Source organism: Mus musculus, chromosome 15 (genome assembly GCF_000001635.26).
Source record: "Mus musculus strain C57BL/6J chromosome 15, GRCm38.p6 C57BL/6J".
NCBI classification, from domain to species: Eukaryota; Metazoa; Chordata; class Mammalia; order Rodentia; family Muridae; genus Mus; species Mus musculus.
The window spans coordinates 33,559,290-33,573,405 of NC_000081.6; the positions used below are offsets into that span (position 1 = coordinate 33,559,290).

The 14,116-nt window shown below is 41.3% G+C and overlaps 1 protein-coding gene across 2 annotated transcripts in view; it reads left to right on the forward strand.

Moving 5' to 3' along the window:
- Cpq (carboxypeptidase Q) overlaps positions 1-14,116 on the forward strand; it is a 511,424-nt gene that overhangs the window by 476,161 nt on the left and 21,147 nt on the right. The gene's annotated exons all lie outside the window — the stretch shown is intronic.

Genomic DNA, 14,116 nt, shown 5'->3' on the forward strand with positions numbered 1-14,116 from the left:
ATATAGTAGACAGCGTGAAGATGAGAGCTGTGGTCCCTATGCTAGAGGAATCAAATGTTCACATTTTAAGTGTATGAAGATTTAAAAGTCACTTAATGACATCATCGGCATATTGACTCAAGTAAATGACTAGTGAACTTCAAAGCATGGCATCAGAAGTTCAAACTGAAGACAGAGGGAACCATATTAATAAAAATGAAAATCTCTGTGGCAATGGAACATGCTCAAATAGTACAACATGTAAGGGTGGACTCCCTAAAACTGTCAGGGTGATGTAAGAAGAAAAAAAGAAAATTAATTATTCATGTCTGAAAATGTCCATGCTTGCTTACCCAGGCGAGGCTACCTGATATGGCTGGTGAGAAATTAAACCAGGCTTGCGTTGGAGGAGCAACAACAAAACTGTGGCTGTAACAGTTTAATCAGATGTTTATATGCTCTTATCAGAAACAGAATAAAGTGGCATTTGCCAGGATCAATACAGTTATAGTTGCCATGATGCTATACAGGGTACACAAAATTAATGTCTAAGACCAATTGTTGTGTCAAGGCTCTATGCTTCCTTAACTTCTAAGGGAACAGAGAAATGCTTCACAGCTTGAGAGGGCACCTTGGTTTCTCAGGAAGGAAAAGCCACATAGTACCCCAGGAGCCAAGGCCCCCAATTTGAAAAACTTATAACACATGCTTCTTACGGCAGCCAGGCCAGGTCAACTTCATGTTTCCCTGCAAATACTCAAAGGTTTTCCCACGCATCGAGATCTATACACTCGCAAACGCAGCAAACTCAATACAACCAAGAAGGCTAAACAAGCAAGTCACTATCAGCCACCTGATGGGAAGCAGCGATAAGAATTTCTCTAAAACATGAATAAGAAAAACATTGAGTAAAAGTGACCAAGGTCATCATTTATTTTTATAAGAATATTCAGTGCTGATCTTGGTCCGAGACCCGCCGAACTTAGGAAATTAGTCTGAACAGGTGAGAGGGTGCGCCAGAGAACCTGACAGCTTCTGGAACAGGCAGAAGCACAGAGGCGCTGAGGCAGCACCCTGTGTGGGCCGGGGACAGCCGGCCACCTTCCGGACCGGAGGACAGGTGCCCACCCGGCTGGGGAGGCGGCCTAAGCCACAGCAGCAGCGGTCGCCATCTTGGTCCCGGGACTCCAAGGAACCTAGGAATTTAGTCTGCTTAGGTGAGAGTCTGTACCACCTGGGAACTGCCAAAGCAACACAGTGTCTGAGAAAGGTCCTGTTTTGGGCCTTCTTCTTCGGCCAGGAGGAGGTCCAAATACAAGATATCTGCGCACCTTCCCTGTAAGAGAGCTTGCCAGCAGAGAGTGCTCTGAGCACTGAAACTCAGAGGAGAGAATCTGTCTCCCAGGTCTGCTGATAGACGGTAACAGAATCACCAGAAGAACAATCTCTAAACAGAGTCAACTATAACTACTAACTCCAGAGATTACCAGATGGCGAAAGGTAAACGGAGGAATCTTACTAACAGGAACCAAGACCACTCACCATCACCAGAACCCAGCACACCCACTTCGCCCAGTCCAGGGAACCCCAACACACCTGAGAACCTAGACCTAGATTTAAAAGCATATCTCATGATGATGGTAGAGGACATCAAGAAGGACTTTAATAAATCACTTAAAGAAATACAGGAGAACACTGCTAAAGAGTTACAAGTCCTTAAAGAAAAACAGGAAAACACAATCAAACAGGTAGAAGTCCTTACAGAAAAAGAGGAAAAAACATACAAACAGGTGATGGAAATGAACAAAACCATACTAGACCTAAAAAGGGAAGTAGACACAATAAAGAAAACTCAAAGCGAGGCAACACTAGAGATAGAAACCCTAGGAAAGAAATCTGGAACCATAGATTTGAGCATCAGCAACAGAATACAAGAGATGGAAGAGAGAATCTCAGGTGCCGAAGATTCCATAGAGAACATCGGCACAACAATCAAAGAAAATGGAAAATGCAAAAAGATCCTAACTCAAAATATCCAGGAAATCCAGGACACAATAAGAAGACCAAACGTACGGATAATAGGAGTGGATGAGAATGAAGATTTTCAACTCAAAGGTCCAGCAAACATCTTCAACAAAATTATTGAAGAAAACTTCCCAAATCTAAAGAATGAGATGCATATGAACATACAAGAAGCCTACAGAACTCCAAATAGACTGGACCAGAAAAGAAATTCCTCCCGACACATAATAATCAGAACATCAAATGCACTAAATAAAGATAGAATACTAAAAGCAGTAAGGGAAAAAGGTCAAGTAACATATAAAGGCAAGCCTATCAGAATTACACCAGATTTTTCACCAGAGACTATGAAAGCCAGAAGAGCCTGGACAGATGTTATACAGACACTAAGAGAACACAAACTGCAGCCCAGGCTACTATACCCAGCCAAACTCTCAATTATCATAGAGGGAGAAACCAAAGTATTCCACGACAAAACCAAATTCACGCATTATCTCTCCACGAATCCAGCCCTTCAAAGGATAATAACAGAAAAAAACCAATACAAGAACGGGAACAACGCCCTAGAAAAAACAAGAAGGTAATCCCTCAACAAACCTAAAAGAAGACAGCCACAAGAACAGAATGCCACCTTTAACAACTAAAATAACAGGAAGCAACAATTACTTTTCCTTAATATCTCTTAACATCAATGGTCTCAACTCGCCAATAAAAAGACATAGACTAACAAACTGGCTACACAAACAAGACCCAACATTTTGCTGCTTACAGGAAACTCATCTCAGAGAAAAAGATAGACACTACCTCAGAATGAAAGGCTGGAAAACAATTTTCCAAGCAAATGGTATGAAGAAACAAGCAGGAGTAGCCATCCTAATATCTGATAAGATTGACTTCCAACCCAAAGTCATCAAAAAAGACAAGGAGGGACACTTCATTCTCATCAAAGGTAAAATCCTCCAAGAGGAACTCTCAATTCTGAATATCTATGCTCCAAATACAAGAGCAGCCACATTCACTAAAGAAACTTTAGTTAAGCTCAAAGCACACATTGCACCTCACACAATAATAGTGGGAGACTTCAACACACCACTTTCACCAATGGACAGATCATGGAAACAGAAACTAAACAGGGACACACTGAAACTAACAGAAGTGATGAAACAAATGGATCTGACAGATATCTACAGAACATTTTACCCTAAAACAAAAGGATATACCTTCTTCTCAGCACCTCATGGTACCTTCTCCAAAATTGACCACATAATAGGTCACAAATCAGGCCTCAACAGATTCAAAAATATTGAAATTGTCCCATGTATCCTATCAGATCACCATGCACTAAGGCTGATCTTCAATAACAAAATAAATAACAGAAAGCCAACATTCACATGGAAACTGAACAACACTCTTCTCAATGATACCTTGGTCAAGGAAGGAATAAAGAAAGAAATTAAAGACTTTTTAGAGTTTAATGAAAATGAAGCCACAACGTACCCAAACCTTTGGGACACAATGAAAGCATTTCTAAGAGGGAAACTCATAGCTATGAGTGCCTTCAAGAAAACACGGGAGAGAGCACATACTAGCAGCTTGACAACACATCTAAAAGCTCTAGAAAAAAAGGAAGCAAATTCACCCAAGAGGAGTAGACGGCAGGAAATAATCAAACTCAGGGGTGAAATCAACCAAGTGGAAACAAGAAGAACTATTCAAAGAATTAACCAAACGAGGAGTTGGTTCTTTGAGAAAATCAACAAGATAGATAAACCCTTAGCTAGACTCACTAAAGGGCACAGGGACAAAATCCTAATTAACAAAATCAGAAATGAAAAGGGAGACATAACAACAGATCCTGAAGAAATCCAAAACACAATCAGATCCTTCTACAAAAGGCTATACTCAACAAAACTGGAAAACCTGGACGAAATGGACAAATTTCTGGACAGATACCAGGTACCAAAGTTGAATCAGGATCAAGTTGACCTTCTAAACAGTCCCATATCCCCTAAAGAAATAGAAGCAGTTATTAATAGTCTCCCAGCCAAAAAAAGCCCAGGACCAGACGGGTTTAGTGCAGAGTTCTATCAGACCTTCAAAGAAGATCTAACTCCAGTTCTGCACAAACTTTTTCACAAGATAGAAGTAGAAGGTATTCTACCCAACTCATTTTATGAAGCCACTATTACTCTGATACCTAAACCACAGAAAGATCCAACAAAGATAGAGAACTTCAGACCAATTTCTCTTATGAACATCGATGCAAAAATTCTTAATAAAATTCTCGCTAACCGAATCCAAGAACACATTAAAGCAATCATCCATCCTGACCAAGTAGGTTTTATTCCAGGGATGCAGGGATGGTTTAATATACGAAAATCCATCAATGTAATCCATTATATAAACAAACTCAAAGACAAAAACCACATGATCATCTCGTTAGATGCAGAAAAAGCATTTGACAAGATCCAACACCCATTCATGATAAAAGTTCTGGAAAGATCAGGAATTCAAGGCCAATACCTAAACATGATAAAAGCAATCTACAGCAAACCAGTAGCCAACATCAAAGTAAATGGAGAGAAGCTGGAAGCAATCCCACTAAAATCAGGGACTAGACAAGGCTGCCCACTTTCTCCCTACCTTTTCAACATAGTACTTGAAGTATTAGCCAGAGCAATTCGACAACAAAAGGAGATCAAGGGGATACAAATTGGAAAAGAGGAAGTCAAAATATCACTTTTTGCAGATGATATGATAGTATATATAAGTGACCCTAAAAATTCCAACAGAGAACTCCTAAACCTGATAAACAGCTTCGGTGAAGTAGCTGGATATAAAATTAACTCAAACAAGTCAATGGCCTTTCTCTACACAAAGAATAAACAGGCTGAGAAAGAAATTAGGGAAACAACACCCTTCTCAATAGCCACAAATAATATAAAATATCTCGGCGTGACTCTAACGAAGGAAGTGAAAGATCTGTATGATAAAAACTTCAAGTCCCTGAAGAAAGAAATTAAAGAAGATCTCAGAAGATGGAAAGATCTCCCATGCTCATGGATTGGCAGGACCAACATTGTAAAAATGGCTATCTTGCCAAAAGCAATCTACAGATTCAATGCAATCCCCATTAAAATTCCAACTCAATTCTTCAACGAATTAGAAGGAGCAATTTGCAAATTCATCTGGAATAACAAAAAACCGAGGATAGCAAAAACTCTTCTCAAGGATAAAAGAACCTCTGGTGGAATCACCATGCCTGACCTAAAGCTTTACTACAGAGCAATTGTGATAAAAACTGCATGGTACTGGTATAGAGACAGACAAGTGGACCAATGGAATAGAATTGAAGACCCAGAAATGAACCCACACACCTATGGTCACTTGATCTTCGACAAGGGAGCCAAAACCATCCAGTGGAAGAAAGACAGCATTTTCAACAATTGGTGCTGGCACAACTGGTTGTTATCATGTAGAAGAATGCGAATCGATCCATACTTATCTCCTTGTACTAAGGTCAAATCTAAGTGGATCAAGGAACTTCACATAAAACCAGAGACACTGAAACTTATAGAGGAGAAAGTGGGGAAAAGCCTTGAAGATATGGGCACAGGGGAAAAATTCCTGAACAGAACAGCAATGGCTTGTGCTGTAAGATCGAGAATTGACAAATGGGACCTAATGAAACTCCAAAGTTTCTGCAAGGCAAAAGACACTGTCTATAAGACAAAAAGACCACCAACAGACTGGGAAAGGATCTTTACCTATCCTAAATCAGATAGGGGACTAATATCCAACATATATAAAGAACTCAAGAAGGTGGACCTCAGAAAATCAAATAACCCCCTTAAAAAATGGGGCTCAGAACTGAACAAAGAATTCTCACCTGAGGAATACCGAATGGCAGAGAAGCACCTGAAAAAATGTTCAACATCCTTAATCATCAGGGAAATGCAAATCAAAACAACCCTGAGATTCCACCTCACACCAGTGAGAATGGCTAAGATCAAAAATTCAGGTGACAGCAGATGCTGGCGAGGATGTGGAGAAAGAGGAACACTCCTCCATTGTTGGTGGGATTGCAGGCTTGTACAACCACTCTGGAAATCAGTCTGGCGGTTCCTCAGAAAATTGGACATAGTACTACCGGAGGATCCAGCAATACCTCTCCTGGGCATATATCCAGAAGAAGCCCCAACTGGTAAGAAGGACACATGCTCCACTATGTTCATAGCAGCCTTATTTATAATAGCCAGAAACTGGAAAGAACCCAGATGCCCCTCAACAGAGGAATGGATACAGAAAATGTGGTACATCTACACAATGGAGTACTACTCAGCTATTAAAAAGAATGAATTTATGAAATTCCTAGCCAAATGGATGGACCTGGAGAGCATCATCCTGAGTGAGGTAACACAATCACAAAGGAACTCACACAATATGTAAAAATGAAGACTGAAGTGTGGACACTATGCCCCTCCTTAGAAGTGGGAACAAAACACCCATGGAAGGAGTTACAGAAACAAAGTATGGAGCTGAGATGAAAGGATGGACCATGTAGAGACTGCCATATCCAGGGATCCACCCCATAATCAGCTTCCAAATGCTGACACCATTGCATACACTAGCAAGATTTTACTGAAAGGACCCAGATGTAGCTGTCTCTTGTGAGACTATGCCGGGGCCTAGCAAACACAGAAGTGGATGCTCACAGTCAGCTAATGGATGGATCACAGGGCTCCCAATGGAGGAGCTAGAGAAAGTACCCAAGGAGCTAAAGGGATCTTCAACCCTATAGGTGGAACAACATTATGAACTAACCAGTACCCCTGAGCTCTTGACTCTAGCTGCATATGTATCAAAAGATGGCCTAGTCGGCCATCACTGGAAAGAGAGGCCCATTGGACACGCAGACTTTGTGTGCCCCGGTACAGGGGAACGCCAGGGCCAAAGTGGGGGAGTGGGTGGGTAGGGGAGTGGGGGTGGGTGGGTAAGGGGGACTTTTGGTATAGCATTGGAAATGTAAATGAGCTAAATACCTAATAAAAAAAAATGAAAAAAAAAAAAAAAAAAGAATATTCAGTGCTTTGTAGCAGCCATAAGGGACACTTTTCTTTGTTTTCTTAAACATGTTTTCTATTGGTTATTTTGTTTATTTACATTTCAAATGTTATTCCCCCTTCCCGGTTTTCTCTCCAACAACCCCCCATCCCACCTCTCCTCCCCCTGCCTCCATGAGGGTGCTCCCCCACCCACATACCCACTCCCACCCCACCACCCTACACTGGGGCATCAAGCCTTCACAGGACCAAGGGCTTCCCCTCCCTTTGATGCCAGTCAAGGCCATCCTTTGCTACATAAGCACCTGGAGCCATGGGCCTCTCCATGTGTATTCTTTGGTTGGTGGTTTAGTCCCTGGGAGCTGGGGTGGAGGGGGGCTCTGGTTGGTTGATGTTGTTGTTCTTCCAATGGGGTTGCAAACTCCTTCAGCTCCTTCAGTCCTTCCCCTAATTCCTCCATTGGGTTCCCCCTGCTCAGTCTAGTGGTTGGCTGCTAGTATCCTAATCTGTATCCGTAGGGCTCTGGCTGAGCCTCTCAGGAGACATCCATATGAGGCTCCTGTCAGCAAGCATTTCTTGGCATCAGCAATAGGGACTGGGTTTGGTGGCTGCATATGGGATGGATAACCAGGTAAGGCAGTCTCTGGATGGCCTTTCCTTCAGTCTCTGCTTCACATCTTTTACCATATTTCCTTTAGACAAAAGCAATTCTGGGTTAAAAATTTAGAGATGAATGGGTTAGCCCATCCCTCAACCACGGGCCGTGACTAACCTTTGGATATGGTCTCTACAGGTTCTTGCTCCCCTTTGTTGAGTATTTCTGCTAATGTATCACCATTGGGTCCTGGGAAAGTCTTGCTTTCCTGGTGTCTGGCACTTTCTGTTGGCTACACCCAGTTCCCATCCCCTATTTGCTACATAGCTCTGTTCAATTTCCTGACCCTCTGTGCATCTCCCCCATCTCCTCTTACACCTGATTCTGCCCCCATTTTTCCTCTCTCCCTCCTTTCTTCCTCCCAAGTCCCACCTATCCTCTACCTCCTGTGATTATTTTGTTCCCCCTTCTAAGTAGGACTAGGCATCCACACTTTGGTCTTCCTTCTTCTTGACCTTCATATGATCTGTAAGTTGTTTCATGGGTAATACAAATGAAATAAATAAGTTTTTAAGCAGTGTTTCTTCCCACCTGATCTCCGTGTGGGAGAAACTCATATTTTGCACAATAGGAAATGTTCTGTAGAGGTCTATTTCTAGCAGGTATTCTTATCTCCATAGAAATGGTATCTTTCTTCTTGCAAAGACATGATCAAGAAGTTTTGACAAAGAGCTGGCAAATTTAAAGTACTCAAATGAAATCCCGCGAACTTAGAAAAAAGTACATATTTAAAATGGTGATAAAATTAAAAATTCTCCAACATGCAATTAAAAAAAAAACAAAATTAGATGATCAAACACTTTATTAGAAAACCCATATAGCAAGAAAATGAAAGTGTATCAAGTCAAAATAAAACTATACCAGATATGGCACGGAGCTTCAAAAACAGTACTAACTTCCTGATACCTGCCATCCAGTAAAAAAAATGTTTAAAAAATATATTATTTTTTAAAATTTTATCTTATTTGTAATTCATTTTTTACACTCCATATTCCATACCTCACCCCTCCCCATCGACTATCTGACTGCTCCACATTCCACACCTACTCCCAACTCTACCCCCTCTCCATTGGATGTCCCCACCCCCCAAAACAACACAGACAGACCCAGAAGTCCTCTACTGTATGTGTGTTTGGGGCCTCATATCAGCTGGTGTATGCTGCCAGTTTGGTGGTCCAGTGTTTGAGCATCTCAAGGGTCCAGATTAGTTGAGACTGTTGGTCCTCCTATGGGGGTCACCTTCCTCCTCAGCTTCTTTAAACCTTCCCTAATTCAACAACAGGGGTCACCTGCTTCTGTCCATTGGTTGGCTGCAAATAACTGCACCTGTCTCTTTCAGCTGCTTGTTAGGCTTTTCAGAGGGCAGCTATGATAGATCCATTTTTGTGAGCATTCCATAGCCTCACTTATAATGTCAGGCCTTAGAACCTCCCCTTGAGCTGGATCCCACTTTGGGCCTGTCACTGGATCTTCTTTTCCTCAGGTTCCTCTCCATTTCTATCCCTGTAATTCTTTCAGACAGAAACAATTATGGGTCAGATATATGACTGTGGGATGACAACCCCATCCCTTACTTGATGTCCTGTCTTCCTCCTAGAGGTGGGCTCTAAAAGTTCCTCTCCCTACTGTCAGGCATTTCTTTTTTTTTTCCATTTTTTATTAGGTATTTAGCTCATTTACATTTCCAATGCTATACTAAAAGTCCTCCATACCCACCCCGCCACTTCCCTACCCACCCACTCCCCCTTTTTGGCCCTGGCGTTCCCCTGTACTGGGGCATATAAAGTTTGCAAGTCCAGTGGGCCTCTCTTTGCAGTGATGGACGACTAGGACATCTTTTGATACCTATGCAGCTAGAGACAAGAGCTCCGGGGTACTGCTTAGTTCATATTGTTGTTCCACCTATAGGGTTGCAGTTCCCTTCAGTTCCTTGGGTGCTTTCTCTAGCTCCTCCATTGGGGGCCCTGTGGTCCATTCAATAGCTGACTGTGAGCATCCACTTCTGTGTTTGCTAGGCACTGGCATAGTCTCACAAGAGACAGCTATATCTGGGTCCTTTCAGCAAAATCTTGCTAGTGTATGCAATGGTGTCAGCGTTTGGAAGCTGATCATGGGATGGATCTCTGGATATGGCAATCACTAGATGGTCCATCCTTTCGTTACACTTCCAAATTTTGTCTCTGTAACTCCTTCCATGGGTGTTTTGTTTCCTATTCTAAGAAGGGGCAAAGTGTCCACACTTTGGTCTTCGTTCTCTTGAGTTTAATGTGTTTAGCAAATTATATCTTATATCTTGGGTATCCTAAGTTTCTGGGCTAATATCCACTTATCAGTGAGTACATATTGTGAGAGTTCCTTTGTGATTGGATTACCTCACTCAGGATGATGCCCTCCAGGTCCATCCATTTGGCTAGGAATTTCATAAATTCATTCTTTTTAATAGCTGAGTAGTACTCCATTGTGTAAATGTACCACATTTTCTGTATCCATTCCTCTGTTGAGGGGCATCTGGGTTCTTTCCAGCTTCTGGCTATTATAAATAAGGCTGCTATGAACATAGTGGAGCATGTGTCCTTCTTACCGGTTGGGGCATCTTCTGGATATATGCCCAGAAGAGGTATTGCTGGATCTTCCGGTAGTACTATGTCCAATTTTCTGAGGAACTGCCAGACTGATTTCCAGAGTGGTTGTACAAGCTTGCAATCCCACCAACAATGGAGGAGTGTTCCTCTTTCTCCACATCCTCGACAGCATCTACTGTCACCTGAATTTTTGATCTTAGCCATTCTGACTGGTGTGAGGTGGAATCTCAGGGTTGTTTTGATTTGCATTTCCCTGATGATTAAGGATGTTGAACATTTTTTCAGGTGCTTCTCTGCCATTCGGTATTCCTCAGGTGAGAATTCTTCGTTCAGTTCTGAGCCCCATTTTTTAATGGGGTTATTTGATTTTCTGAAGTCCACCTTCTTGAGTTCTTTATATATGTTGGATATTAGTCCCCTATCTGATTTAGGATAGGTAAAGATCCTTTCCCAATCTGTTGGTGGTCTTTTTGTCTTATTGACGGTGTCTTTTGCCTTGCAGAAACTTTGGAGTTTCATTAGGTCCCATTTGTCAATTCTCGATCTTACAGCACAAGCCATTACTGTTCTGTTCAGGAATTTTTCCCCTGTACCCATATCTTTGAGGCTTTCCCCTACTTTCTCCTCTATAAGTTTCAGTGTCTCTGGTTTTATGTGGAGTTCCTTAATCCACTTAGATTTGATCTTAGTACAAGGAGATAGTAATGGATCAATTCGCAATCTTCTACATGATAACCGCCAGTTGTGCCAGCACCATTTGTTGAAAATGCTGTACCAGGTACCAAAGTTGAATCAAGATCAGGTTAATGATCTAAACAGCCCGATATCCCCCAAAGAAATAGAAGCAGTCATTAATAGTATCCCAACCAAAAAAAGCCCAGGATCTGATGGGTTTAGTGCAGAGTTCTATCAGACCTTCAAAGAAGATCTAATCCCAGTTCTTCACAAACTATTCCACAAAACAGAAACAGAAGGTACTCTACCCAACTCATTCTATGAAGCCACTATTACTCTGATACCTAAAGCACAAAAAGACCCCACAAAGATAGAGAACTTCAGACCAATATCCCTTATGAATATTGATGCAAAAATCCTCAATAAAGTTCTTGCTAACCGAATCCAAGAACACATCAAAACAATCATCCATCCTGACCAAGTAGGTTTCATCCCAGGGATGCAGGGATGGTTCAATATACGGAAATCCATCAACGTAATCCAGTATATAAACAAACTCAAAGACAAAAACCACATGATCATCTCGTTAGATGCTGAGAAAGCATTTGACAAAATCCAACACCCATTCATGATAAAAGTCTTGGAAAGATCAGGAATTCAAGGCCCATACCTAAACATGATAAAAGCAATCTACAGCAAACCAGTAGCCAGCATCAAAGTAAATGGTGAGAAGCTTGAAGCAATCCCACTAAAATCAGGGACTAGACAAGGCTGTCCACTCTCTCCCTACCTATTCAACATTGTACTTGAAGTCCTATCCAGAGCAATTCGAGAACAAAAGGAGATCAAGGGGATACAAATTGGAAAGGAAGAAGTCAAAATATCACTTTTTGCAGATGATATGATAGTATATATATATAAGTGACCCTAAAAATTCCCCCAGAGAACTCCTAAGCCTGATAAACAGCTTCAGTGAAGTAGCTGGATATAAAATTAACTCAAACAAGTCAATGGCCTTTCTCTACACAAAGGACAAACAGGCTGAGAAAGAAATTAGGGAAACAACACCCTTCTCAATAGCCACAAATAATATAAAATACCTAGGTGTGACTCTAACTAAGGAAGTGAAAGATCTGTATGACAAGAACTTCATGTCTCTGAAGAAAGAAATTAAAGAAGATCTCAGAAGATGGAAAGATCTCCCATGCTCATGGATCGGCAGGTTCAATTTAGTAAAAATGGCAATCTTGCCAAAAGCAATCTACAGATTCAATGCAATCCCCATCAAAATTCCAACTCAATTCTTCAACGAATTAGAAAGGGCAATCGGCGGATTCATCTGGAATAACAAAAAACCTAGGATAGCAAAAACTCTTCTCAAGGATAAAAGAACCTCTGCTGGAATCACCATGCCCGACCTAAAGCTGTACTACAGAGCAATTGTGATAAAAACTGCATGGTACTGGTATAGCGACAGACATGTAGACCAATAGAACAGAATTGAAGACCCAGAGATGAACCCACACACCTATGGTCACTTGATCTTTGACAAGGGAGCTAAAACTGTCAGGCATTTCATCAAAAGTCCTTCCCTATGAGTCCTGGGAGTCTCTCACCTCCCAGGTCTCTGGTACATTCTGGGGCTTCCCCCCAACTTCCAGTTTCCTGAAGTTGCCTGTTTACATTCTTTGTGCTGACTCTCAGGGTGTCAGTCCTTTTCCCTCACCAAGTACCAGATCAGGTTCCTCTCTACCCCCCACTACCTTCTCACCCTGTCCACGCTTTGTCCCAAGTCCTAACCTCCCTTCCTCCCCACTTGTGATTGCTTTCTTCTCTCTCCCAAGTGGTGCTGAGGCATACTCACTTGGGCACTTTAATTTGTTGAGCCTTTTGAATTCTGTGGACTATATCTTATGTATTCTGTATGGGTTTTTTCTTCTTTCTTTCTCTCTTTCTTTCTCTCTCTCTTTCTTTCTCTCTCTCTCTCTTTCTTTCTTCCTTCCTTCCTTTTTTGGCTAATATCCATTTATATCGTGCATGTCCTTTTGGGTCTGAGTTACCTCAGTCAGGATAATATTTTCTAGATCCATCCATTTGCCTGCAAAAATCAGGATCTATATCTACATCTATATCTACATCTATATCTACATCTACATCTATATCTATCTATATCATCTAAATCTATCTATATCTATATCACTATTTTTTCTTTATTTTTTTATTAGATATAGCTGAGTAGTATTGATTGTGTAATGAACCACATTTTCTGTATCCATTCTTCTGTCCTGGGACATCTAGGTTGTTTTCAGCTTCTGGCTATCACAAATAAGGTCGCTATTATCATAGAGGAACATGTGCCCTTGTGACATAATGGAGCATCATTTGGGAATATTCTCGAGAGTGATATAGCTGGGTCTTCAGGTAGATGTATTTCCAGTTTTCTGAGGAACCTCCAGATTGATTTCTAGAGGGCTTGTACCAGTTTGCACTCCCACCAGCAATGGAGGAGCGTTCCTCTTTCTCTACATCCTCTCCAACATGTGTTGTCACCTGAGGTTTTGATCTTAGCCATTCTGACTAGTGTAAAGTGGAATCTCAGGATTTTTTTGATTTGCATTTCTCTGATCACTAAGAACTTTGAATATTTCTTTAGGTGTTTCTCAGCCATTCAAGATTCCTCAGTTGTGAATTCTCGGTTTAGTTCTATACCCCATGTTTTTTATTGGGTTGCTTGGTTTCTTGATGATAAACTTCTTGAGTTCTTTATATATTTTGGATATTACACCTCTACTGGATGTGGGGTTAGTGAAGATTTTTTTCCCCAATCAGTAGGTTGCCGATTTGTATTATCGACTATGTCCTTTCTTTGCCTTACAGAAGCTTTCCAGTTTTATGAGGTCCCATTTACTAATTCTTGATCTTAGAGCATGAGCCACTGGAATTCTGTTTACTAAATTTCCCTCTGTGCCAATGAGTTCAAAGCTTTTTCCCATTTTTCTCTTCTATTAGATTCAGTGTGTCTGGTTATTTATGTTGAGGTCCTTGATCGACTTGGACTTGATTTGACTTGGACAAGGTGGCAAATATGGATCTATTATCATTCATCTACATACAGACAGCCAGTGAAACCAGCACCATTT